We start from the raw sequence: 5625 nt of genomic DNA, 5'->3' as shown, positions 1-5625 counted from the left end.
TGAAGCACCTCTGTCAGGAGGTTAGTCCTGACCGCCACCGTAGGAAGCTCGAGGTTGAGAGCCTCGGCCGCCATACGCAACACCACTGTATACGACGCTCCATCCTCTGTAGCCACGGTAGGAGGAGACAACATGTCATGGTCAGGGGAGGTGTCCAAACCACAGGCATCCCCCAGTTCCTCTCTCCAGTCCTGTTCACTGTCCACCCAGTCCTCCCCCTCATCATCCGGGTGCCATTCTGGTTGAAAAGGGTCCCAGGAGTAAACAGGGGCATGAAAACCCCTCTCGGCACCAGATCCAGTGTTGGATAACGCCGGTCAGGCTCCGGGTCCACTTTGGGATGGAGGCCGGGGTTGACGCCGGCTGGGGTCCGACCGGCGCGGAACGCAGTAGTGGTGCCGGAGGACCAGCACCGGTGGAGGCGTAATAAGGTTAACCTGCACCGATCCGGATCCAGAAGGGGCCATGCGGCACTGGGGCCGGAGCCACCAGCGAAGAAGGCCTAGGTCCCCCAACTGATTCCACGGGGCCGAAGGCGTGCCGGCGGGTTCGTGCCGCCCAAAGATGACATGCATTGCCTCGTAGAACATACAAAGCTGGGCGGGAGTCGCTTCGAGTCCCGGAAAGGGAGGGAAACACCGAGTCGACTCATCAGGCTCCGCACGCGGAGCCGCAGGAGGGGCACCACCCGTGTTCCTTGTCGGGTCAGCCGACCGATGAGAAGTCGAAGAGCAATGATGCTTCATCGACTTCTTCTTATGCTTCGAATTACCCGACCCCGAGTGCGAAGACTTCGAACACGAATGATAGTGGCTCCGCGGCCGGTGCCTCGACCTCCCTTGTGACTGGGACCTCAAACGGCGCGGAGCCGACTGCCAGTGCTCAAACCGCTTTCGTGACCGCTCCCACAAAGCCTTCGGCGCCATCGACCGGCAGACGGAGCACAACTTGGGGTTGTGGTCGCTCTCCAGACAAAAAAGACACACGCAGTGCGGATCCGTCACCAACATCATCCGATGACACGAACCGCATGGCTGGAAGCTGGGCATCCCTCGTACACCTTAGGAGTCGAAGACTCGAAAATGAAGTCGACAAAACTCGATAAAAAGTCAGTCATGACTGGAGGTACAGCTCTTCCCAGATCTGTGCTGGCTGGCGCAGAAAAAGAAAGAACTGACTTAAGCGCACGAGGGCGGCGTCTAAGTAGCTACTCCGACGTCATCCCGGTGACACGACGGACGCGGAGCCGACCGACGCCACCTTCTGACGCGCAGAGGTACTGCTAAGCAAAAACTTTCCGGATACAGTCTGATGCCTGGGGGTAATTCTAAGGTAAGGAATCTATAACTAACGTGTTTCTTTCAGATAGTGGAGATCGCCTGATGGACACAATGACAGTACGCACTGTACTGGTGTGTACAGAGAGTGCAAAGAAAGACTACAGACATTGTGCGGCACTGGTCACAAACCCCTGAATATGTTGCCACTACTCACAGCCTCCCCATGCGCCTGCGCACCCAAAAGAAACACAGGAGACTTGAACTGTTCACATCAAGAAGAGGTTTTCATTGACAAGGCATCAGATATACACAGTATGTACATGTTAGATCCAGGTTTACAACAGACTATCAGCATCTGCAGATCCTGCAACTATCAAAAGAAATGCAAGAACAAAGAAAATTAAAGTGGCCCACGAAGGGGGTGGACCTTTGCCACGCGCATTCCTCCCCCAGGCAGGCTCCACAAAGAATGCCACAATCAGACCCATTCCATAGGAAATAACGACACGTGCGGTCTCTATACACATAGTCTGTACAGCGCCAGAGCAGCGGCGCAGAGGGCCTGCCGTGCCACAGAACGTGCTGGGACACAAGAGGAAGACTTGGCCATCTCAGGCTGAGCGAGGCAGCGGTCATGAGGAGTGGACGGTGCAGCTCATGCGCGTGTGACTGTGGGGGGGAGGTCCCAGCGGAGTCCACAGCACCAGTCACTTCCTTCTGCTGCAGTGAACTTCAAGATGAGACACTTGAACATTAGTGTGGACAGCACCCAAAGCATCCATGGAGATCCTCATAATCCTATGACAATCATTCGTAATGCTGCCGCGTAGCTAAAATCAAAACTAAAATCATAAATGAGAGGCTGGCCGAGGCGGCAGCAGCATTCATCAAACGCTGGCGATCACCGTTAATGCTCAAGTTAAAAGACACAGCAACTTTGAAGCCTTTTCCAGCAGATACGGCTCCTCCACAGACCTACAGCTTGGATGACAAATTGCAAAGCATATGGGAAGGATCCTGGAACCTTTTTAGAAGTAGGACACTCGGAAACCTCTCAGCACAATAGGGCCCACACGTTGACCTGCCTCAAATGCTACACACAGGTCTCCCGTTTGGCTCTCCACACGCCTCACTTCTGGGATTAGACTGTTGAGGGTGGTAACGATGGTACAAAGAGCTTCATGACAAGCTGGGGAAGGAAAGGTGGAACAGGAGTCTATGAAATGCACTATGGAGAAAGAAGCTATTTTAGCAGAGAGGTTACCAATAGGTAGCCTTTTCTCCTTCAATACTAGCCCTCCCAGGCAGTCCAAACTTTATTCAGGTAGAACTGGACAGCAGGGTGGCCAGGACTCGTGCCTTGACCAGCTCTTGACTGAATACCTTTGCCGTTATGCGAACCGTAGATTTACGTGTATTTCCATGCGGCTGCGTGTGATCAATTCTGCGAGATGAGTGTTTAGTAAAAGAAGCCTCCAGCTATCTTCACCTTGTACGTTCCTTGGTATGCTCCGGGACAACGTGCTTGGCCATCAGGCGGTTGAACCTAATGCCTTCTGGGGACAAAAGCAAGGAACGTGTTTTAGCTTCCAGTCTCTTATCCTTATTTTAATATCCTTGTGTCCTGTTCACAGCGACAGAATAGAAACAATTGTTCCTCTCGGAGTTCAGTTTGGGAAGAAAACTAGCAAATAAAGGAGTTTGCTATGGAGGACGGAGACCACTTTAATAAAAAAAAGACTGTAGAAGGCTTGTAAAAGATCAAAGCAAGAGTTCCGCTGCATTATTTCCTAGCATGGGGTAAAGTTAACTTACAATACTCTTCGAAGAGTGGGGTTTAATCGGAAGAGCGTATGCTCAAAGAGGAGTCAACACGTTTACCTCAGAAGAAAGGGAATTTCTGTGCGTAAGGGGTATTTCTTTTGTACAGCTTTGAAAAACCTTGATAAATGACACTTCAATGAATCGATTAGCACCCAGGTCTTTCCCTCGATGCTGAGTCGCCAATAGATCTACCTTCATTTACAAATGCTGGCCAGAGGCCACTGAACACTGGTGCCCACTGAGGAAAAGGAGGGACAGTCCTCCTCACAGGGCTCTGAGGCAGAATCTGCTCTGTTTGAAGGTTTGGTTTTTCTTCTAGGATTGTCTCTGAAACATTCAAGAGTTTTTTGAAAAACCAAAATGTGTAAATTCTAAGATCAAAGAGACCAATTTTCAAATTTGAAGAATGCTCAGTTTTGATGGAATAGCCATCCTTGGCTTCAAAAGTAACCTGGCTGGATGTAGTTTAGAGTTCAACAGATGCCTGGCTGGATGTAGTTTAGAGTTCGCTTCTTGGGGAACAGAGGACATTAGATGTCTCCAGCTGGTGACACTGTTTGACCTGTGTGTGTATTAGAGTACCTGGAGATAAAAAGTACACACGTGTATTGTATGAGATCTGTTGAATTCACAACCGAGGAATGGTGCCTTTCATGCGTTCTTTGGTTCTCACGAGATCTTTCAAGGGGTTCTTGAAGAGATAGGATGCAGTCTACGTTTGACCAATCTAGTTTCCATTGCTGAGCTGATACATGTTTCTCCTCAGGGTATTTCTTTGGTTTCTTTCAAAACGTCGAACGTGGCTGGTAGGCGAGGATATCCTGCACTTGTACAGTCCCCACCACCAAGCCGGAGCCTCCAGCAATGGGTCCCACAACTGATGGAACGCGCTGGGGTTAATTCTCCATTATCTGAATGACGTGGGAGCTGCTCCTTTTTAGTGCAATCCTTGCAGAATGAAGTCCTCAGCTCTTTACCTGATGCCCTTCCATTAAAACCCCATAACCTTACAATGAGGCTCTGCGAACCCTTTGCTGCGGAGGCCGGTGTAACGGGATCCCCGCAATGCACCGGGACATTCTGGACTTACAATGAGGCTCCGCGGACCCTTTGCTGCGGAGTCCGGTGCAACGGGATCCCCGCAATGCACCGGGACATTCTGGACTTACAATGAGGCTCCGCGGACCCTTTGCTACGGAGTCCGGTGCAACGGGAACCCTCCGCCAAGCACAGGGACATTCTGGACTTACAATGAGGCTCTGCGAACCCTTTGCTGCGGAGGCCGGTGCAACGGGATCCCCGCGAAGCAACGGGACATTCTGGACTTACAATGAGGCTCCGCGGACCCTTTGCTGCGGAGGCCGGTGCAACGGGATCCCTCTGCGAAGCACTGGGACATTCTGGACTTACAATGAGGCTCTGCGAACCCTTTGCTGCGGAGGCCGGTGCAACGGGATCCCCGCGAAGCACCGGGACATTCTGGACTTACAATGAGGCTCCGCGGACCCTTTGCTGCGGAGGCCGGTGCAACGGGATCCCTCCGCGAAGCACTGGGACATCCTGGACTTACAATGAGGCTCCGCGGACCCTTTGCTGCGGAGGCTGGTGCAACGGGATCCCTCCGGGAAGTACAGGGACATTCTGGACTTACAATGAGGTTTCGCTGACCCTTTGCTATGGAGGCTGGTGCAACGGGATCTCTCCGCCAAGCACCGGGACATTCTGGACTTACAATGAGACTCCGCGGACCCTTTGCTGCGGAGGCCGGTGCAATGGGATCCCTCCGGGAAGTACAGGGACATTCTGGACTTACAATGAGGCTCTGCGGACCCTTTGCTGTGGAGGCTGGTTCAACGGGAACCCTCCACCAAGCACAGGGACATTCTTGACTTACAATGAGGCTCCGCTGACCCTTTGCTGCAGAGGCCGGTGCAACGGGATCCCTCCGGGAAGCACCGGGACATTCTGGACTTACAATGAGACTCCGCGGACCCTTTGCTGCGGAGGCTGGTGCAACGGGATCCCTCCGCCAAGCATCGGGACATTCTGGACTTACAAGGAGGCTCCGCGGACCCTTTGCTGCGGAGGCTGGTGCAACGGGATCCCTCTGCGAAGCACCGGGACATTCTAGAATTACAAGGTTTGTCCAGCATTGATGCAGGAGTTGAAATGACAAAAGCTGCCATGAAGGACTTGCTGAAGAACCAATGCCTGTAACAAAAAAACATGTTCAAGGCTGAACAGATATATGTTTTGTCTGGTTCTTTCTTTTTGCAATTGTTATGGTCTCTTTCCGGGCTTCTAGATGGCAGTCACGACACCTCACTGTCTCAGCTTGGAGGACACATGAATATCCTGGACAGCTCCTCTCACAGTCCATAGGGTAAGCCCCCCTCATCATGAGGCAAACCTGCATCGTCTCCTGTGGGCTGTAACCAGACGGAACTCCAGAACGGCACTAGTGCAGCACGCGAAGAGGACCCGGAGCCACAAGGTGTCATCCACGCTTGCGTACAGAAGC

General features: G+C 52.4%; 1 long non-coding RNA gene across 1 annotated transcript; it reads left to right on the top strand.

The window, feature by feature from the left end:
* Positions 1-4016: 4016 nt before the first annotated feature.
* On the top strand, positions 4017-5345 carry LOC144785723 (uncharacterized). The gene is made up of 2 exons (XR_013602034.1): positions 4017-4146; positions 4465-5345. It is a non-coding gene; the product is annotated as an uncharacterized LOC144785723 (long non-coding RNA).
* The last annotated feature ends 280 nt before the right edge of the window (positions 5346-5625 follow it).

Source organism: Lissotriton helveticus, chromosome 10, assembly GCF_964261635.1.
Source record: "Lissotriton helveticus chromosome 10, aLisHel1.1, whole genome shotgun sequence".
Classification (NCBI taxonomy): Eukaryota; Metazoa; Chordata; class Amphibia; order Caudata; family Salamandridae; genus Lissotriton; species Lissotriton helveticus.
Note: the sequence above shows the minus strand (reverse complement) of the source record. Positions and strands in the feature narration are given on the sequence as shown.